Consider the following 23,520-nt stretch of genomic DNA (forward strand, 5'->3'; position numbering starts at 1 on the left):
ACAATGATATTAAGAATGAATATTAAAGAATGCTTATTATGTGTACTAAGCATTTTACATACCTTATTTCATTTAATTTCCACAAAAGCTCTGTGAGGTAGGTAACAGTATTTCTACGTTACAGATGAGGAAAGTGAGACTTCAAATATTATGTAAGTTACTCCAGACTAGAAAGCTACTAACCGGCCATGTGAGGATTCAGCCCATGTGGGCGGATACAGAAGCTTATGTCCTTAATCATACTGTGCAATTCTAAATAATAGTATGAGTTTCCTATTGGTAGCTTCCCTCTCACATCTAAGAATTCTGATGGTTCAAAAACTAGGTCTAAGTATAGCCTTGTGTGTGAATGAAATGACTACTGTGTACATTGTGCTGTGGGGAGTAATACAAGGACCGATTCACAGTCCCTCCCTGCAAGAAGCTTATAGTATAGATGGGGGGATAAAACATAAATACAAATACATATAGTCAAAAGCAAATTATGACAGGTGCCATATAAGACATACTTTTCTCAAAGAAAAGAAATCCTGGGGTTTCTGGGTGACTCAGTCAGTTAAACGGCCGACATCAGCTCAGGTCATGATCTCAAGGCTCGTGAGTTCGAACCCTGTGTCAGGCTCTTTGCTGACAGAACCTGGAGCCTGCTTCAGATTCTGTCTCCCTCTCTCTGTCCCTCCCCCATTCACTCTTTGTCTCTCAAAAATAAATACGCATTAAAAAAAATAATAAAAAAGAAAAAAGAAATCCTTTTGGCTAGGGGAACATGAAGAGTCTTTGTAAAGCAGATGATTTGAATCTTTTGAGGAGGGTGAAAGGGAATGTCAGGATTTCGCACAAAGCATGTCCTGCAGCCAAAGCTTAAGACATGTTGTCGGCAAGACAACCTGGTTGAGCTAGGACAACTTGTATATAATGAAAACCTAAATATTGGGATGAGGAATTTGTGTGAAATTATTAGACAAAGGGGGCCTCTGAAGGTTTTGAAGTAAGGAGTGACCCCATTGATTATGGTGCATCAGTGCATGCCCCGCACTGTGCTAGATGCTGGGGTGAACCAGGCCAGTTTGTTCCCTGCCCTCATAACTCTTACAGGCTGATGGCAAAGAGGCCAAATTTCATCACCACTGCACAGAGCAAGGGCAGAGGCTCTGAGTAGAAAAGCACTTTGATGCTTTGGTTTATTTTCTCTGATTACCCCCTTTTTTTTTTTAAAAGAAATGTGGGAATTATTTTATTAAAAAAATTTTTTAATGCTTTTTTTTTTCTTTTTTTGAGGCAGAAACAGAGTGTGAGCTGGGGAGAGACAGAGAGAGAGGGAGACACAGAATCCAAAGCGGGCTCCAGGCTTTGAGCTGTCAGCATAGAACCCAATGCAGGTCTCGAACTCACAAACCATGAGATCACAACCTGAGCCAAAGTTGGATGCTTAACCAACTGAGCCACCCGGGCTCCCCATGAACATTTTGTTTTAGAATAATTTGAGATTCTATTGAAGTTTATTTTAAGGTGGTATTACATAATGATGTTTTTCTATTTTTAAAAAGTACATAATGAGTCTGAATTTTACTGATTACATTTACAGATATGCAAAACATTTTCTTTGGCTTAAGAGTAGTTTCTAGTACAGGTAATTTACAAAATTCATCTCGCTATTAAAACTGACATTGGATCATTTAAGGCATATCATTTGATGTTAGAACTCTGTGGGACAAATTTCAGAAAGCCTAAGACTACTTTTCACAGACTGGTTACTTGCAAAATACAAACTACTACTGTAACTAAATAGATATACATGTTGAGGGGATACCTTTGGAACTTCTGCATTTGACTCAAATCCCTCTAAATATAGCTAATCACAAGGTTCTCTTCGAATTGAAAGATTTTGTAATGACCAATTACAAATATAGGAGAGCCAGTTCAGAAAGAGGTCAACAGGAAAGATATATAAACTAACTGCCCAACCGTAATCAATCATGTTTACGAAAAAAAATTTTGTGGTAAGACCTGCTTGTATTAGAAGTCTTTATAGGCTTAGAAAACATAAAACTCAGAGATTTTTGAAAATAAAAAACTAAAGAAAATTTCTTTATTTATTCTAAGATAATAATATCTCAGTAAAAAATAGCAGTAAGGTAAGCACTCCAACGCAGTCTAATCCAAACTGATGATGGGGATGGGAGTGGTGAGGGAGGATTAGTTAGGAATAAAAAATCAGATTGTAGGGGCCCCTGGGTGGGTCAGTTGGTTAAACGTCCGACTTTGGTTCAAGTCATGATCTCATGGTTTGTGGGTTCGAGCCCCACATTGGGCTCTGTGCTGACAGCTAGCTCAGAGCCTGGAGCCTGCTTCAGATTCTGTATCTCCCTCTCTCTCTGACCCTCCTCTGCTCATGCTATCTCTCTCTCTCAGAAATAAATAAAACATTAAAAAATTTTTAAAAAAATTAGATTTTAGCCAAACTTTAAAAAGAATATAAATATACTGATGTTTAGTTTCGTTTGAATAGCTCAATACCTGATATTGACAAACGTGGATACAGGTGGTAAAACTGTGCGTGTTAACTTTCAACACCACATAACTAATATTTATTAAAAAACAAAACAAACAAACAAACAAAACAACCCAACTTTTTTCCAAATAATTTTCTTTCACCATCAGATATACACATACATTCAGCATTTTTTGTTTATGCTTTGAAATATATACATATATTTTTCTTTCTCCTTTCAGGATTAAAAAATAAAGTTTTATGTTTTCTACTATACTTTAAGAATATTCTAAATACTGAAGATTTTATTTGCTCAAATAAATTGTATTCTTATGACAGAAAAGAACCTCTCATTGTTTCATGCCAATGATATTTCACTCCAATGTTTACTTGCTCTGAAATTTCACAGCAGCAGAAATTCTACTACATATTTTTATATGGTATCTATTAAGAATGTATTTGACTGCAATTTATAGGGAAGGAAAATCTGACTGATAGTGACTTAACAAACAGAAGTTTATTTTCTCACATAACAAGTCTAGAGGTAGGTTTGGTTTGGTTACTCAGTAATATAATCAATAACATTTATTTTTCTGCCCCATTGTTGTTAACATGTTGGTTTTCCTTTCCCCTGGTTACCATCTCAGCCACAAAATGACTGCCACTGGCCAGCAATACATGCATGCTCAAGGTAAGATGGGATGGAGGGACAGGCTCCCAACTACTTCTTTTTTGTCGGGAAGGCAAAAACTTTCCCAGGAGCCCCCTTGGCAACTTCTTACAGCTTAAGGCCACCACAAGTTTCAAAGGAGGCTGGGAAGGCAGGAAACAAGGTTCTCATGATTGAGTTAGATTACTGGGAGACAGGGGTTCCTCGGTGGCTCAGGTGGATAAGTGGCTGACTTTGGCTCAGGTCATGATCTCACAGTTTGTGAGTTCAAGCCCCATCTTGGGCTCTGTGCTGACAGATCAGAGCCTAGAGCCTGGAGCCTGCTTAGGAATCTGTGTCTCCCTTCTCTCTCTACCCCTGCCCTGCTCACTCTCTCTCCTTTAAAAATAAATAAACATTAAAAGATTATTGTGGGATATTGCCCAGAGTTGGCTACATTGACATTTCAAACAAAGCCATAAATTCTCAGGGAAGAAGGTGGAAGAATGGATATTTGATAGGGAGAAAAAAAGAGTCTATCTGAATGCCCTAATTACTTGGAGTGTAAATTTTTTTTTTTATTTTTTATAGTTTATTTATTTTTGAGACAGAGTGACAGAGCATGAGTGGGGGAGGAGCAGAGAGAGAGGGAGACACAGAATCTGAAACAGGCTCCAGGCTCTGAGCTGCCAGCACAGAACCTGATGCAGGGCTCGAGCCCACGAACCGCGAGATCATGACCTGAGTGGAAGTTGGACACTTAACTGACTGAGCCACCCAGGCACCCCTGGAATGTAAAATTCTTAAATATGGGAATTGTGTCCAGGCCTTCCCTTATATATAGGACTTAGTTCATAACAAAAGTTGTTGATGGTACAAATCCTGTATCAGATATAGATATAAGACTATATTATATATATTAAGGCAATTAAAATCCCTAGATTTTACTCAGTTGTACCAATGGGAGAGGTACTATACAAAATTAAAGGGAGATATATATATCTCTTAGCTCAGACTGCTATAACAAAATACCATGCACTGGGTAGCTTAAATAGCAGACATTTACTTCTCACAGTTCTGGAGGTGAGAAGTCCAAGCTTGGGATACTACCAGATTCAGCTTCTGATGAAAGCATATATTCTGGTTTGCAGATGGCCTGCTGCCTTCTTGCTGTGTCCTCATATGATGGAAAAAGAGTGCTTTTCTTATAAAAACACGAATCCCAATATGAGGCCCCATTCCATTACCTCATCTAAACCTATTTACCTCTTCAGGGCCCTACTTCCAAATACTATCACATTAGAAGTGAGAGCTCAATGTAGGAATTTTGGGACAGACAAAAACATACAAGCCATAGTATACACATGTAATATACCATATTACATATATAAATACATAATAACATTTATATAGATTTTCATTCCAAGTCTTCAAGAATTTATTATACATTCCTGTGACCAAAAAATTGTAAACACTGAAAAATACTAACAGCAAAGAGTTCCAGCTTTTAAGACATTAAAGGTAAGACATAGAAGCAAGATCCAAGCTGAACTAAAACATTATTATAATCTATATAACAGTAACAGCCTTTTACTTGATGGCTATTATGTATTAGTGGTATAAGTATTTTATTTATCAGAATTTCCCAACAATGCTGCTAGGTAGTCATTGACCCCATTTTAAGGAGTAAGATGGCTCAGTCTGTAGAGCATGTAACTCTTAGTCTTAGGGTTGTGAGTTTGAGTCCCACATTGAGTGTAGAGATTACTTAATTAAATAAGAAAAAACTTTTAAAGCAAACTTTAAAGAAAGGATTGGGAAACTGAGAACACTGAGAGTTTAAACACTTTTTCCAGATCACCCAAGTCCAAGGACCCAAGTCTCAACAATGGATCTGAAGTTTGGAATCACTCTCTTTTTTCCCCAAAGCTGTTTCCACATAAAGCACATACCACCACAGGCTGCTTACCTCAACTTTGTGACTAGAGACTTCCCTCATTATATCGCTTTGTTTTACCCTTTTTCCTTCTAAAATTATAATTTTTTATTTATTTTGAGAAAAAGAGAGAGCATTCAAAAGCAGGGAAGAGGCAGAGAGAGGGAAGAGGGTGAGAGAGAATCCCAAGCAGACTCCACACTCTCAGAGCAGAGCCCAACACAGTGTTTGATCTCACAAGCAGAGATCATAACCTGAGCTGAGATCAAGAGCCCCATCCTTAACTTAACCAAGTGGGCCACCTGGCACCCCTTACCCTTTCTCATTCCTAGCTTTCTCACAGGTAACTTAGGTAAGTGGGTGATAAAAAGAAGATCAGATTATGGAGATGATAAAATGATGAGAGATGAGATTTTAAAGAGAGAAAATGCAAAGAGTGAGAGGTAAATGAAAAGGTGGATGAAGAGCCAAGAGAAACCCTTGGGATTCTGAAGGGAGCAAACAGGAAAGGGGAGAGAAGGGAATGAATACCGACAAGGTATTTCTCCAGGCTATGGGTCAGCAGAATGGCAGTATCCCACTCCATGTCCCTGCTCTCTCTGATCTCGGGCCATACATGTGGCTTGGCATTGTACCTCTGACAGCAGGATTCTGGGAGAGGCTTGTGGTAGTGACTGAATTACACTTTCCCTAGCTATTCTTGTGTTCCAGTTCTCCCTTGAAGGTCTTTTATGGTTAATCTCAAACCACATAAATATTTAACTCTCCTTTTAGTTACATTCCAGAAGCCTGTTCTCAAACAAGCATAAGTTAATACTCTAAATTTCAGTAACCACAAGCTCAGATTAATCTGTCCTAATGTCACCGTGTTCCTCCTTTTCAAGTGAGTGTAAAGGATGATTTGCAAAAAGCCTTGACCAATTTGCAGCTCCTTTTGCTTCACTATTAACGTAGCACAGAATCTCATGTATGGAAAGGATCTTAAGGTCCTAACCACTCAGCCAATATTTCAATCTACCTGCCTCTCTTTAACATCCTCCAAAGGGGCTTTTAGCAATATTTGAATGCTTCCCATTACCCATTCAGGGAGTTCACCACTCAGGTAGTCCTCTCCGTCTTTGGACAACTTTGTTAGAGGTTTTTTTATTTTTTTGGGTTTTTTTTGTTTTTTTTTTTGTTTTTTTGGCTTGTTTGCCAATTAGAATAACTGAGATATTCCACAATAACAAAGGCCATGAAATGTCAATGACTTTTTAACAACAGAGGCTCATTTCTTGCTTACGTTACATGCCTACCACTGGTCAGCTTGGCCCTGCCCCACGTTGACTTCACTCTGGGGAAGGAGGAAAAGAGGAAAAGAGTTCATGGCAAATCCCATGCTCTACTTTAAGTATCTACATTTCATTAAAAGTCACACAAAATCCTAACCCTGGGCGGGACGAGGAAAGCAGAGAAACATCCCAGAGAAAAAAATATTTTGAATAATAATACAATCTACCATGTATTTATTGAGTCAAAGTCCTTTTCCAACTGTCATCCTACCTGTGGTCCTTGCTCATCACCTTTCCTGTCTACCAGCTCTACAAGTGTTAGAAATCTGCAGTTCTTAGAGCTATCTCCTTTCTAGTCTAATCTGCTCCAATTCTTTCATCAGCCTGGTCCCTATATTTAGTGCTCTCACCTAACATCCTCTTTTAGAGCCTGTTCAGTCATCTTAGATCCCTGAGGGAGAAAATGTTAGTTTATTCTCTAAAGCCTTTTTTTTAATGTTTATCCATTCATTTTTGAGAGAAAGGAGAGTGTGTGAAAGCATGACTGGGGGAGGGGCAGAAAGAGAGGGAGACAGAGAATCCCAAGCAGGCTCTGCACTATCAGTGTGGAGCCTCACAGGGGACTCAAACTCATGAACCCAAGATCATGACCTGAGCCAAAATCAAGATTGGGGATGCTTGACCGACTGAGCTACCCAGGCATACTTTAAGCTTTTCACAAACTTCCAGGTCCCTTGGCTATTACACCTCAGAATGTGGACTTCTTTGAAAAGTTTTTTTTTTTTACTTAAAAAAATTATTTATTTCTGAGAGAGAGGGAGAGACAGCATGAGTGGGGGAGGGTTACAGAGAGGGAGAGACACAGAATCCGAAGCAGGCTCCAGGCTCAGAGCCGTCGACACAGAACCCAACATGGGGCTAGAACCCACAAACAGTGAGATCGTGACCTGAGCCGAAGTTGGATACTCAACCAACTGAGCCACCCAGGCATCCCATCTCTGAGCACCTCTGAAAGCAGAAGTCATATCCCTGACTATAGTTAATTTAGCAATTTGAAAAGGGCCATGAACGGAAAAAAAGCAGTTGTATTGGCAAAATTGCCCAAACCTCCAGGTGTTTTATAGGATTGGGTCACAGTGTGGACTTTGGAAACAATTGGTCTTAGTTATAACCTGACTCCACTAACTACTACCTATGTGACCTTGGGCAAGTTACTTAACCTTGAGTTTTTATTTCCTCATCTAATGAGATTAGGATAATAATAGTTATCTACTTTGTGTGGTTTTGGAGGGCACCAGATGACATAGCAGTGGAGCTCAATGAATGTATTTTCTTGTTACCATATTGGGGTCCTAACACTCAAACCTATCTCTGCTGTCATTTAACGGGTCCTCTAGCATCTCATAGGCTCTCCATAGCTATGCACACCTTCTCCCTCAGGATGTCTTTCTAGCCATATGAACTCTTTCATTCCGAATAAAAAGAAGACTATAGGCCAAGATAGAGACTCACCCCCTGGACAGTAGACCAAGACTTAATTGCAGTTTCAGCCTCTCCAGGAGTGGAATTTTAAGACAACCAATCTCAAGTTTTCTGGTTAGAACCAATGAGGTAATCTGTCACATCAGCCTCTCCACTTCCCAAAGGAAGATAAGGTAACCCACCTACTAAGACCACCCATCCTTCCCTGGCACACTTCTTTCTTTTCTTTTGCATTAACTTCCTTGCCTCACCCTTGTTCCTTCCATTTTGTACAGTTCCTCAGAGCCCCTTCTATTTGTTAGATGGGATGCTGCCTGATTCATAAACTGTTTAATAAAGCTGATTAGGTCTTCAAATTTACTTAGCTGCATGTTTGTTCTTTAACACCAAATGGCATTATCCAATTTCAACCAGTATCTCTCAAAGTGTTGTCTGAGAACCAGTGGCACTAAAAATACCTGGTGGCCCACATGGCCCTATTGCAGACTTACTGACCAAATATGGAACTGGAAAGTCTGCACTGTAACAGGCTCTCCAGGTAGGGTTGCCAGATAAAATACAGGACTTCCAGTTAAATTTGAACTTTACATAAAATGTACCTTTAGTATAAGTATGAGCCATGCAATATTTGGGACATACTTATACTAAGAAAGAATTTATTTATTTTGAAATTTAAATTTAACTGTGTGTTATGTATTTATTTTTTTTACTGAAGTATAGTTGGCCCATTGCATCCTGCGTTTTTAAAATTTTTTTATTTTTTAAGAGTGAGTGAGTGCTTGAAAGAGGGAGGAGCAAAAAAGGAGAGAGAGAGAGAAAGAGAGGATCCCAAGCAGGTTCCTCACTGTCAGCTCAGAACCTGACTTGGTGCTCAAGCCCATGAACCATAGGCTGAAATCAAGAGTTGGATGCTTAATGAGCTGCCCAAGCACCCTGTGTCCTGCATTCTTAATTGTGAAATGTGGCAAACCTACCCCAGGGATTCTGACGCTTACTAAATTCTAGAATCACTCAATTTGGCGAAATCGTGTGTAAAAGATTTGGCGAAAATGTCAAATTCAACTTCGTGAATTCCCTCACAAGGAAAAAAAAAAGGAAAACAACAAGCTACAGAAATAACTACATATCTCATGAGTCCGCAAAACAAATATGCAGAAAAGCAAGGGTGTAGTTTTCTCTTTTTCAGAATAGGTTAGCTTTTGTTCCAGCAGCCACGATAGCAAAAGTAAACAAGCCAGTGGCCAGAGAAGAATCCATGTCCTTATTTCCCTCATGCTAGTTTGTGTATAACTTTGACTTGGGCTTTAGCCAAAGTGCTTTTCTTTTTTTCTTTCCTTCCTCTCTCCCTCCCTCCCTTCCTTTCTTCCTTCCATCTTTCCTTCCTTCCTTCCTCCCTTGCCTTCTTCCTCTTTTTTGTTCTGTTTTCTGTTTTTGTTTTCACTTTTATCACAAAACTTTCTCAAATGTACACATGAGCAAAGAGACAAGTACAATGAACCCTCACATACCTATCAAACAGCTTCTACAGTTATTCACTTTTTCCCATCTTTTTCATTTACAACCTACTCTCATTGGTTTTGCTTGCTTTCCCTTGGGGCCATAGCATTTTTAAAGGGCTTACTTTTTTTTTTTTTTACTTTTTATTTAAATTCCAGTTAGTTAACATAAAGTATAACATTAGTTTCAGGTGTACAATCTAGTATAACACATACACTACCCAGTGCTCATCCCAAGGGCACGCCTTAATCCCCATCACCTGTTTTACCCAGCCCCCCCACCCTCCTCCCCTCTGATAACCATCAGCATATTCCCTAGAGTTAAGAATCTGTTTCTTGGTTTGCCTCTCTCTTTTTTTTCCCCTATGATGGTTTTGTTTCTTAAATCCCACATATGAGTGAACACATGTGGTATTTGCCTTTCTCTGACTAATTCTTTCTTTCTGCAGAGCAGAATTCTATTTCTGTTTGGTCTAACATCCCTAAACTGGTCATCCTCTACTCACCTTCCATTTGGCACTTTCTCTTTTCCTCTCCCAGAAGGCATGTTGTGCATGTCTTCCTCTGTGTACTCCAGCTTCCTGAATATCAGAATACTTCATCACGGAGCCATGGTTCTCCTAATAGGCAGCCTGGTCTCCTGCAATTTCAGTACTCTGCAGAGGACTTCCTAACTCACAACCTTCACTTTTATGTGTAATATAGTAATGCATTGTGTTTCTATGGTTTGTGTGGGTTTATAGAGTCCTTAAAATAAACACTGCCGTAGTGGATTTTCACAATAACTCCATAACCTAAGCAGTTAAGGCACTGAGGCTTAGAAAGTTTAAAAGATGGTGGGACTTTAGTCTAAGGGGTTTTATTCCTAGACCAGATCCTTTTCACTAATATGTTGCTTCATCTCAGGTTATTACACTTATGTTGATCATTTGTCATTTAGAAATAGTGATTAAAACACAGCTGTATGGGGGAGTGCATGGGTGGCTCAGTCAGTTAAGCATCTGGCTCTAGATCTCAGCTCAAGTCATGACCACGAGTTTGAGCCCGGAGTTGGACTCTCTGCTGACAGTATGGAGCCTGCTTGGGATTCTCTCTCCCTCTCTCTGCCCCTCCCCTGTTTGCACACACATGAACTCTCTCAAATAAACTTAAAACACACACCCACACACACACATACACACACACAGCTGTGTGACCATAGGCAAGTATTTTTTGTTTTGTTTTTTTTAGCCATTGTAACATTCTATTTCCTCATTTATAAATTTAGGTTAACAGCAGTACCTACATCCTGAGGCAGCGGATTTAATGAGACAATCCAGGTCTCAGTGACTTGCATCATGTGAGCACTTGGGAAATATTAGTCATTATTAAAACTATCCTATAGGCTACTTCATCTTCAGGCCCAGCTCTTCTCAGTGCTATCTTTCTGTAAATAAAGACAAAGCATAGGAAATCTAGAACCAAACTAGCAAAAGGAGAAGTATGCATGGCTGCACCAAGAGGTAATGGTGATTTATGCTAATAATTTGCTTAGCAAACACTTCCTCTTTCATGTCATCCCCCTCCCTGAATTCCCACAGTTTTATTTCTCTGTACATTAAAAAATGTAGCACTTCTAAATAGATTCAACAGTCTGGAGAATAACTGACTGAAATCGTATGGTCTTTTGTCAAAAGCAGGGACTAGAGTGTGGTACCAATTACTTGCATCTTGTCTAACCTCTCATTTATACAAACCTCCTTCACTTTTCCTTTGTTCCATAGTAATTGTGGTATGCAAAGGCCAGCTGTTTGGAATAATATTATCACTATGTTCATTTTCTTTTCCCATTAGGGTCTTTATATGATAATATAAAAGACCGTATAACATGATGAGATGATATGATATGTTATGAGAATATAAAAGACCATTAGGGTCTTTATATGATTATAGGCAGTGTGATAACATGATATCCCTATAGGATGAGATAGAGTGCCCCATACATGGGTGACCTCAATGCAGTCTTTTGTATTGCATCTATTAGGGCTATTTTCTTCAAAAAATACTCGGGGCAACGGCTCTGTGGGTAATGGGAAACCAATAGGTTTTTCACAAGGCAAATGAATGTCAAATTACTGATAAGAAAGAGACCAAGGAGTCTCAAGTTAGGGTCACTGTGTAGAACCAGAGGAGATGTAAGCAGAATTCTCTGTCTATGGCTGGGTCAGCACTTGCCATCACTTTTGCCTTTCTTCTTAGACATGGCTCACCACTGTCCCAAAGAGAAACCAAAGATATGTTTGGGACACAGCAAAGCAGACTCCTCCAAAAGTTTCTTTGAAAGGAATGTGATATTTGATCCTTTTTGAAAAACCTAAAAGTGATCATTGGTGGAAAGAAAATGGAATTTTAGAGGACTCTGTTATGTTTAGTTTGGGTTTAGAGTTTGTGGGCTTGGGTCCTCTTTTTCTTTTCTTTTTTTTTTTTGAACTATATTTTTGGAAAGGTGGAATTGGGTAGACATTATAATTGTTTTTACTGATAAAACTCTAAATGTCTTAATCAAATTTAGACTAATATTGTGTAGGGATTGCTTGCCTTTTGCTATTGAGATGGGTATCATAATCCCTTTACTTTTTCTGGAAAATGCTAATCAGTTTATCCTCTAAGATGTGGAATTGTTGCTCCTTTATATCTAACAGGTTGGGTTATGCTTCTCCTATGAAAACTGCCTCAGAAACCTTCAATGGCTCAAATACTCTGTCTTTGAATGCTATGAGGAAGTAAAATATACCTGGGCATATACTTGACCTCTCTCTGCCTACTGAGATTTAAAAAATTGGCTGAGGTCCATTTTAGTTGCTATCTTATTCAACAAATAGTTCAATCCCACAAATATTGAGTGAGCAAGTACCTTGTGCAAAAACAGTCATTCAATAAATACTTTCAACTTCAACTATGTATCATGGATGAGAGATACACCTACAAGAAAAAGAAGTGGAAGAGACGAGGGAAAAGGAAGAGAAGGAGGAAAAACTATACCTGCTGTCAAGGAACTTCAAACCTTCCTGGGGAGAACACATAAACATAATGGCACTGCAATGCATGTGTTGCCTCAATGGACTGAGAGTGAGAGGGGGTAGATCACTGAAAAAATAACAGGCTGTTTAGTAGGAAAGGGGGAAATGGATGCTGGGTAGACAAAAACTACTGCTGAAAAAGACAAACTGAGACTTGAGTCATGCCTTAGGAAGAGACAGGACTTTTATCTGAGTTGAAGTATAGGCAGAAAAAACACAGATTATGGAGCTAATCATAATTTTAAACCTCCCTTTGCCAACAAGGTGTATGATCTTGAACAAGCTATTTTGACTCTCTGAGCCTTGTTGCTGAAAAAGGAATTATGGTGCCCCAACCCTAAGTGTTAATGTAAGCATTGGCTTAAGCCCCGAGTTCAGCGTCTGGTGCCAATACTTAGCTATTAAACTGGGGCAAATTATTGAGCCTATCAGTGCCTCAGTTTCCACATCTGAAAATGGAATTGATAATAAAAGCACACCTACATCCCTTGTTGTGAGAATTAATAATAATGTAGTTAAAAGAGTGCCAACCTATAGTAAGCTTATAATCATTTGCTATTATTACTAAGTGTCTGATGTAATACAAGCCGTTAAATTAATATACAGCCTGGATAGCAGATGCTCACTTTAGTTGTTTTTTTTTTTTAAATCAAATATAGTGCTAAACATTGTGAGCTATCTAAATACATATTTTTAGAGAAGACAATGAAAGAAATAACATCCTAGTTGTAAGTAATATTCCCAATAACCATAATAAAGGCAGTGTGCGATAAATGTTGCAAAAAAGAGCAGGTATGTCCTATTGATTGTACAGAAGAGCAAGATGTTAGGAAAAGAAAAACTATAACTGAGATGTAAACTAGGGGAAGGAGCTCGTGTATCTTCCTGGGTGGAAGGAGAAATAATGATCCTTGAATCACCAGTGCTAGGTGGACTAATGTAAGGAAGACATTCCTGGCAAAACCTAGTGTGTTCCAAGGCAGAGAAGCATGAATGGGCTGGGAGTGTTGCAGAGAAAGGCGTCATTCAAGGCAGATGGGTCATGAGATGTAAACTTGGGCCCATCACGTGACTGATGGAGACACACAGATAAAGAAGCCATGTAGGAAGTCTTTTGCATGATGCATACTTTGAATATTGTTTCCTGCTTTTCATATGCTTTTCTCCCTTGCCTTCCTCTTAGCCTTCCTCCATTCTTTCTTCCTTCAAAATATATTTATTGAGAGCTGTAATGCGGTAGAGACATGTGCCTTTCCTTATGACACAGCTTTGCGAAATAAAGGTTTTCAAAGTTACAGTGAGACCCCAAGAAATAAAGGTTTTCAAAGTTACAGTGAGACCCCAAACAGGGGTCTTTCATTCTTTCCTGAAACACATAGTTTGTGCGGTTATCTTCTCTGACTGCCATGTCCCTGGAGGGCTTGGACAGAAGAGAGTGAGTTCCTTTTACAGTCCAGTGGGCTTGGTACAGAGTAGGCAGGCACTGCAGTCCACCCTGCGGTAAGCTGCAGAATTGACTTGAATTGCTCTGAGATCTCAAATGCTGTAGACGGTATCCTCTTCACAACTTGGTGGCAAATTCTGTCAGGAACTGAAAGCTGGGTGTGTTTTAAGGGAGTGTAAACTCATGGAGATCCCTTCTCTCTCTCTGCTTTAATAGCATCTACATGGCTGATTTTTTGAGGTACTGAACATTCAAAAATGAGTGTTTTATTGACATTAAATCAATGCCTATCCCTGTTTCTGTTTTATACAGAAATTGTTGTGAAATGTATTCAAGTGAAAAAACAAAACTTTTTCAAATCTAAACAAGAAGAGTTGTTTCTTATTATTTTCTTTTTTTTAGAGAGAGCATGTGAGCATGAGTGGGGGAGGGGAAGAGGGAGAGAGATGTTTTAAATTTTTTTAAAGTTTATTTCTGAGAGAGAGAGACAGTGTGAGCAGGGGAGGGTCAGAGCAAGAGGGAGATACAGAATCTGAAACAGGCTCCAGGCTCTGAGCTGGCTGTCAACACAGAGCCCGATGCGGGGCTCGAACCCACGAATGGTGAGATCATGATCTAAGCCCAAGTCAGAAGCTTAACCGATTGAGCCACCCAGGCGCTTTTTTTCCCCTAATGTTTATTTCTTTCTGAGAAAGAGACAGAGCATGAGAGGGGGATGGGGAGAGAGAGAGGGAGACAAGACTCCAAAGCAGGGTCCAGGCTCTCAGCTGTCAGCACAGATGTTTAACTGCTTAACAGATTGAACCACCCAAAAACCCCAAAATTGTCCCAACCTTTGAGCAAGATAATAACTAAGTTAAGTATTATTTAAAAAAAAACAAAATTCGGCAGTAAACTTGAAGATCTAACTGGCTTTATTAAATGGTTCATGAATCAGGCAGCATCCCAGGTAGCAGTTTGAAGAGTGCTCCAAGGAGTTGCACAAAATGGAAGGTTTTAAAGGAAGGAGGGTAGGGCAAGAAAGGTATTAGCAAAAGAAAAGGATTGTTTCAGACAAGGTCACCTTCCCTTAGGGTAAGAGCAGAGGGTGGGCCTTCTCAACTGATTTACCTCATCTTCCTTTGGGGGATGGAGAGGGTTCTCTCGGCAGACTCATTTGCATTGATCAGAAAATCAGGTTAAAATACATTTGGGTGAGGAGGTTGGAGGGAGGTGAGACCACAATCAGATTAGGTATTAAGCCCTGGTTTGGAGACCTGACCTAAATCATTTGGCCATTTGGCCTGTGGTTTTCTTTTTAACAATAATCTTATCTATTCCCCTCCTCCGCCCCAAATATATTTAGGGGCAATGTTGTAAGTGTAATGAAAAGGCCAACCATAAGTCTTAAATAGGACAGCAATACCCTTTAAACAGAGGAAGTAACTGCTTTCATGAACTTGGTGAAGATCAGTGATAAAAACACTATTATATGTGCATAATGGAAGTTAAAATCTCACTGTTTCATTAATGAATTGGAAAAGAAACTTACTTCTCAGGAACCTTGGAAATACAATTGTGAGTTTTAAAAGTTTCCAGGGTAAAATAGAGGCTTATGCAAAAGTTGTGATGATACCACACAAATATTTTGTACTCATCAGCGTAAGGCAGAATAACTTGATTAAGATAATTGGCCACAGGGAAACTGGAGCCTCTAGAACACAAAGAAAGGTTCCACTGACCCGCAAACCTCAAAGCCATTGAAATCAAAATGAAGCAGAACTCCGAGCTTTCAGAGTTCCCAGTGATAGTTCCTAGTTTTAGCCAATTTTCCTTTCCTTTAATAAATATGTATTACCTTTGTAAAAGTTTTTACTTCTATACTTGGGTTCATCGTTATTGCTCTTATTACTAATAAGGACAAGGAGCTTGGTTTAGGTCCAATTTAAGGTCTGTGAAAATTAGTTTGGTTTCCTTCCAGACCAAGCCAATGAAAATAACTGGTTCCATTCATTTGTTAGTCCAGATAAACAAAGCCAGTTTTATTCTGGGCATAATGCTTATCTGTGTGACTGACCTGCACTGAGGCCGAGGGGAAGACAGAAACCATGAAAAGCAGAAACTGAAAAGTTGGCTTCTTTCCCCAAGAGCTAATCATGTTCCAGAGCAAAGAGAAATATTACTTAGATGAGGTAAAGTTAAGAGTGATAGGCTCTCTGGTGTTTTTGACCTTTAAATATAGGGAAATTAATGCAATTTTACCGTGGCATCCACAAGAACACTATTTGTTTGTAGTCAGATTGACGATACATAGGAATGCAAATGGATTGTTCACTAGAACACTGCTCCCTTTTTGAAAACACCTCTTTCTTTTCCATGGTGTTTCTCTTTAAAATTAAATTTGTGTTTATTTTTATTTGGAAATCTTTAAAACAACCCTATGCCTATTGGAGCTCTTTGAAAATGCCCTTGTAATAAAACCAGGACTTGGAAATACTGGGTTGTTAACATGGGAATTGACATCAAGATTGTATATGTTACTGGGTCTCCAACAGGCCACTACATAATTGACAAAAATGGCTTCCCTCCATTACTTTCCTTTCTTCAATTAATTTTTAATAAAAAAAATACATTAGCGTGGAAAATGCAGAATACAAGATATACAATGAAAAGTAGGCCTGTCGCCTAGTCCAGATTCCCATCCAGAAATAATCACTATTTTGTTCTTTGTTTGCTTATTTTTTCAAAAATTTTCTGTGCATACATAACATTCATTTGTAATAAATGAGAAATATAAAACACGGGGATAAATATTTATATGTCTTACAAATGGGAATTTTCTTCCTTAAACCTATTCTGTACTTTTATTTTTATTTCTTTATCTGTCATGGATTTTTTTAACTTTAAAAATATGTCCTAGAGATCATTCCAAATAAGTCCAAATAAATCTACATTATTCTTTCTAATGACTACATAATATTTAATTTATATAGATTACTATAACTTATTGAATCAGTACTCTGCTGAAGGATAGATGGGTTGTTACCAGATTCTTTTTCCTACAAATAATGCTTCAATAAATAATAAACATTCAGATATATGTTTTCCCATGAATGTGTAAATATATATATATATATAATAAGGATAAAGTTCTAGAAGTAGGATTGCTAGGTCAAAGTCTTTACCTCCTTTAAAAATCTCCCTGTTTTGGGGCCCCTGGGTGGCTCAGTTGGTTAAGCATCTGACTCTTGATTTTGACTCAGGCATGATCTCAGGGACACTTGGATGGCTCAGTCAGTTAAGGATCCAAACTCAGTTCAGATCATGATCTCACAGTTCGGGAGTTTGAGCTCTGTGTTGGGCTCTGTGCTGACAGCTCAGAGCCTGGAGCCTGTTTCAGGTTGTCTCCCCCTCCCTCTGTCCCTACCCCATTTATGCTCTGTCTCTCCCACTCTCAAAAATAAATAAAAACATTAAAAAATTTTTTTTAAAAAGACTGGGACAAGTTCTTGGAATTGCCTATAGGACTATTGTTTTATGATTCAAAAGTTATGTAGCTACTTTCCTCATAGGTTAATTTGGATATACTGAGAATGGAATAAACTCTATTACAAGAAGGAATAATTTGTAAAAGAACTTGAATCAAAGAGTAATTTTTATAGTATGTATTTTTTGATAAAAATCATTTATGCTTTCAATGATTAAAAAATAATACCTATTTGTGGTAAAACACACACACACACAACACTCACACAAGTCATTAAAATGTAAAAAAAAGAAAGCAAAGAAAAAGAAACCCAGCTATATTCCTAAGCACCCAAAGAAAACTGTTATGAATATTTTTGTGTACCTCCTTCCAGACATTAGGAGAATGCACATTTTTTAAGACAAAAATGGGGCTGTACCATCCTCTTACCAATACACCCTTGAGCCCTTCAAAATGCATTGAGATTCACAGACAATTAGTTGGGTATATATAGAGATATCTCCTGCTCACTATTTACAATGGACAGGAATTCTACTATAGCATCTCACCAATCCACTGGTAATTCACATTTAAGTAATTTCAATTCAAATGTTAAACAAGGCAAACATCCTTGTGTGTTTGCCTTATTATCTCTTTAGCTTTTATTTATAGAGGTTCCTGACTATGGATATTTAAAATGTTTGAAATATATTTTCAACTTGCCCTCCAAAAATGTTAAAACAGATGGCATGGTCTCAATATCATTAAAGGGTTATTTATACTTTCCTGGAAAGTTATTTGGAAAGAGCCTTTGCATGGAAGGAGGTGCTGAGATGGCGGCCAAGAGATGGAGAAGACACTAGGTGTATTTCTTAAAGTAAAAGTCATCTGTAAGAATGTAGAAAAAATGAGTATAGGCTGGAGATTTTTAAAAAAATAATAATGAAAAAGGTTAGGTTTTACATGAAATCAGGCACCAATTCAAAGCAGTGGCTGAGAGAACACTCCTGTGAGTCAACGAGTTACCCAAAGGAGAGAAACCCAAACATTTTATTTTTTTATTTTTTTAATTTTTTTTTTTAATGTTTTATTTATTTCTAGGAGAGAGAGAGAGACAGTGTGAGCAGGGGAGGGTCAGAGAGAGAGGGAGTCACAGACTGAAACAGGCTCCAGGCTCTGAGCTGGCAGTCAGCACAGAGCCCGACGCGGGGCTCGAACCCACGAACCGCGAGATCATGAGCTAAGCGAAAGTCGGACGCTTAACCGACTAAGCCACCCAGGCGCCCCAGAAACCCAAACATTTTAGCTTGAATGAACTGGAATGTTGCCATTTTGTTCAGGAGATTGTACAAGATAGCAAGAGATCTTGCCTAAACCTATTTTCCAATATAATACTCCCCGCTTTTCAATGAGGAAAACTTGTGTAAATACAAGTCCTCCTTTTACTACTAAAAAAAAAAAGCATTGTCTTCTTTTTCCCTCATAGAACTTCAGTTTGGACTGGAACCTACTGGGTTAGATTTAGTTAACAGATGTCCTTCAGGAGCAAATATATTTTGAAATGGAACTTATTTCTTAGAGATTTTTCCAAAGTAAATGAAGACACCTTTTACGCTTCTACAAACACTTAAATGCAGACATTTATTGAATGGCTAAAATCATTATTAGTTTTGTAAACCAGTGAAATAGAAAAACATATTCTTCTGAATACCGTTTTCTATCTGCTCACCGTATCTCATGTGCCAAACCTCTCCAACTTTGTCCCTGCGGGTCTCTCCTCCAGTCCTTCTCTGTCTTTTCAAGATAGGACTTTCAGGCTGGCCCCCAATGATCTTATTTAATTTACCTCACTCTCTCCACATTGAATGCTTTAGTCTTTGAATTTGTTTCCTTAGGGCACTCCTAAATGGTTCTGACTTATCTGATGAACTCCTTTGAAAATTAATGACTGATAGTAGTTCAGTGTGCTAATAGTTGTGATAACAACAGCAATTAAAGAGTGGCCTTTAATGCATCAGTGGGGGAAAAATCTCTTCTATAAACAGAACTCAGGCTTCTTACAACAGAATGTTTTCAGGTAAATGAACAATGACACCAAGTAAGACAACAGCTCTTGGTTTCTATTCACAATTATAGGTGGAGATATATTGGCAAATATTTCAGCAGAGCTTTAATTTTATTTAATCTTTAATTTCATCAGAAGAAAATAGCATGTAAGCCTTTTGATAAAAATAGCTTGCCCCTGCTCCATTTCCCCATCTCAAAAGCAGCACTTGATTTGTCCATAATGTGTATGCCCCCAAGTTTTCAACTACCTGCTCACTCTGTTGACTTGCCAATTTGAAATACCATTATTGATTGATTTCCCTGCATGAAAAATGAAGATTGAGTAGTCTGAGGCACCCCTCTTATTATACACCACAAATACATGTTCCTCTTTCCAGCTTCCCACTATAGTTAGAGCATACTGGGCTTAAGTCAGTAATTAATATTTATATTACTAACTGTGCATATCACTCACAGCTAGACCATATCACATTTTGTAACTTACATTTTTTTCTTGTTAATTTTTGTTTTGTCAAAATGGGGCTTCAAAATGGCCCTGTGCTGTTTTATCTCCTTAGCTTCCTATGTACCTATCATTCACACGCCCTCCATATTCCAACACTGTTGTTAAACCCTTAGTGAAATCAGACACAGTAGTGAACTATCAGTACTACCGTTTTCTTTTTAATATTTATTTTTGAGAGAGAGACAGAGAGCAGGGGAGGGGTAGAGAGAGAGCGAGACACAGAATCCAAAGCAGGCTCCAGGCTCTGAGCTGTCAGCACAGAGACTTATGTGGGGCTCGAACTCATGAGCCATGAGCTCATGACCTGAGCCTAAGTCAGATGCTTAACTGACTGAGCCACCCAGGCACTCCTCAGTACTACCTTTTTGATGGATACAGGCTTCCTGGGGTTGTCTGTCTTTTTGTGCTCACGGCTGCTGTGCTGATGCACTCCCAGAAGTTTCCTCTGCTCTTATCCTGAATATCCCCTTCCTTTTTTATTTGCAGTCTACCCATTATAGTTTGGATTTTGTTCCTTACTCTTTATTTCCTCACTTTGAAGAAGCACATGGTTCAGTGGCCTATTGAAAATGAGGATATCAGACGTATTTATTGTGTTGAAGCACTACAAATCAGAAAATATCTTTATTGTGTCCTAAGGTTTGATTGTGGTGTGGCACAGTACGGAATTCAAGGTTGTAAATTATTTTCCCTCACAATGTTGAAGGTAGAGCTTCAACTGGAACATGGCGTGTGTTGTTGTTGAGAAGTTGAGTGGAATCTGACTCTAATTCGAAATCCTTGTAATGAGAACAGCTTTTTCTCTCTGGAAAACTTTAAAAGTTTTCTTTATGTTTGGCTTTCTGATGATGAGCCTTAATGTGAGTTTTTCTTCCTTCGTTGTGCTAGACCCTTTGTCCGCCCCTCTGATCTGAAAATGTGTCCTTCACCTCTAAACATTTTTATTCTATCACTTCCTTGAAAATGCTGTCTCCTCTGTCTTATCTCTTCCTTGATTGCGGAGCTCTTATTCATTGGCTGTGAAGCCTCTGATTTTCTTGTCTTTTCAATTCTATTTTCCATCTCTCTCTCTTTTTTTATTTGAGTTTCTGAAAGAAGTACTCAAATCAATTCCTCTGTTTTTACTTGTACTATTATATTCTTTTTAATTTTGAGAACTGTTTTTTTTTAATGTTCCTTTTAAATGGTATTTTGTTTTGTTTCATGGGTGCAATATCTACTTTTGTCTGTGGAGATGTGTTCTATAGATATTTTTCCTACTCCTCCATGGAAAGTCTTGTAGCATGTGGAGCTTAGACTCTGCAGCAGTTCAAATGCCAATAGTGCCATTGATTATGACCAGTGACCTTAGGCAAGTTACCTGACCTCTGCTTATCAATTTTCTTAGTAAAATATAGATAATAAGGGTACTCTTTGGATAGGATTGTTGGGAAGTACAAATGACATTAATGGATACCATGCACTTAGAAGAGTCCATGGAAGATAGTAAGCCTATATAATATGTTATTGTATGCATTTCCTCTGAGTTCCTTTTTATTCTTTTTCTCCTGTTTTGTTCAATTAAGTTTTCATCTTTTGTATTGGACACTTTCCTCCAACACCTGGTGATCCTTCACTCTGTGTGTTCACATTTGAGGATGAGGAACTAGAAAGCTGATTGGAAGCTCTATGTGCCTTTGGATCCCCAAGTTGCCAGACTGGAAACCCAATCCCCTGAGGTTATGATGCTGGAGAGAGGATATGATGGTACAGAGAGGAGCTTGAGGAATGCCAGATGTTGTAATCACTACCTGCAACCACCAGACATTCACTTCATCAACTCCAGTCCACCCCAAAACCATGAGAAGTCATAATAATAATAAGAGTACTGTTGATTTATGCCACTAAGTTATGCAACAGCAAAGAAATAATAGGAGGAGATTAGGCTCCAGAATGAGCACAGGTCCCACCTAGTATCAGATCTTGTGACTTTAAGTTTTAATTTGTTGTCCAGAAATAGCCTCCTGATCTCTATTCCTTTTTTTTTTAATGGTTTATTTATTTCTGAGAGAGAGAGAGAGGCAGCATGAGTAGGGGAGGGTCAGAGAGAGAGGGAGACATAGAATCCAAAGCAGGCTCCAGGCTCTGAGCTAGCTGTCAGCACAGAGCCCGACGTGGGTCTTGAACACATGAACGGAGAGATCATGACCTGAGCTGAAGTCGGACACCTAACCGACTGAGCCACCCAGGCGTCCCTCCTAATCTCTATTTCTAATCTACTTGGCAAACGTCCTTGTTTGATTCTCCATAGACATTAAAAATATTTCTCTCTTTTCAGTTCAAGGTCGGTCATAGAATCACAGCTGGGAGATGTAAGAAGAGGTACACCTCTAAGGCATAGTAATCACTTGTTTTCCAAGCATTAAGATAATGCATAATCATAAACCACCTACAACAAACGTAGCATCACTGTTACCTAAATTAATAGCACTCTTTTTCTTTTTGCATATTATTAGTTCTCTCATCTAAATTCATTCTTATGCCAGAAACAGGATTGCAGGAAAGATTCCTTTGCAAACTCAAAAGAGTACTTCAAATTAAGGGAAAAGAAAATGAGATGAGAGGGCAGCTTCTCAGAAGCTAAATCAATTCTTTGAAAAGAGATGACCACAAACATTAAGGCTTGGCTTTTAGAAGCAGATAATTCAGCATTAAATGATGTGCAACATAATTGCTAGGAGTATATTTGTTTAATCTGTGGTGCAGTTATTACCCTGTGAGAGGGATTTTTGGACTTTGAACATCTTGAGAGAGACCTTGTGTCTGAAACATATTTATTTTAAGTCAATAGACATTGCTTACATTTCACTCTTGGCTTTATTTCCCCCACTGAGAATGAGATTAGTCTTTCCCTAAAGAAGCCACTGCTACAAGGATGGGTAAAGGTAGAGAGTAGTCAAGGAGATCTCACAGGGGAGAAGGTAACCAAGCACCCAAATTCAAACACTTCAAACAACTGCAAACCATGAAATCAGCCATTTGGAATGTAATGGTCAAATTCAACCACATTTACTGAAAACGTTACGTGGTGTTTATTTGACATGTTTCAAAACTCTTAAGTTTAAGATGACTAGTGTATCAGGTTTGCAGAGGAAATTTTCTCTATTATAATTTTATTCAATTATAGGGAACTATGGGGAACGAGTGTAAGTTTCCTGGAAGATATTTACTGAAACTGTCATCATCGTTCCTTGGTTGAACCTTAACCCTTAGCAGTTACGTGCTATGTGTAAGAATATGCAGAGGACGAATATCTATCCTATAAGTGATTTAGCTTCAAAGAACACCAGATTTATACCTTTCAAAACCTTAACACTGCCTCAAAAATAATTCAGCCACTTACACTTCCTTTTGAGGAGGGTGTTGGTTATGGGTTGTCTAAGGAGTTGTAAACTATGGAATAGAGCAGTGGTTTCTAGCTTTCATGTGCATTAGTATCACCTGGAGAGCTGGAGAAGACACAGATTTCTGGGCTTCACTTCCATTGCTTTTGATTTGGTAAATCTGGAGCGGAGTCTGAGAATTTACATTTCAGCAACTTCCTAGGTGATGCTGTTCCTGCTGGCCCAGGGACCACACTTTGAAAACCACTGAAATAGACCAAGCAAAATCATTATAAAGACCTAAAAATGGTGG

At 38.6% G+C, this 23,520-nt stretch overlaps 1 protein-coding gene across 7 annotated transcripts in view; it reads right to left on the minus strand.

Moving 5' to 3' along the window:
- GALNT3 (polypeptide N-acetylgalactosaminyltransferase 3) overlaps positions 1-23,520 on the minus strand; it is a 99,131-nt gene that overhangs the window by 53,726 nt on the left and 21,885 nt on the right. For all 7 annotated transcript variants that reach the window (XM_077751162.1, XM_077751158.1, XM_077751156.1 and 4 more), the window contains one exon: positions 23,326-23,474. The gene's annotated coding sequence lies outside the window, so the exon portion shown is untranslated. The remainder of the gene's footprint in view (positions 1-23,325; positions 23,475-23,520) is intronic.

The sequence above is a fragment of the Crocuta crocuta genome, unplaced genomic scaffold (genome assembly GCF_008692635.1).
Source record: "Crocuta crocuta isolate KB4526 unplaced genomic scaffold, BGI_CrCroc_1.0 scaffold219, whole genome shotgun sequence".
Classification (NCBI taxonomy): domain Eukaryota; kingdom Metazoa; phylum Chordata; class Mammalia; order Carnivora; family Hyaenidae; genus Crocuta; species Crocuta crocuta.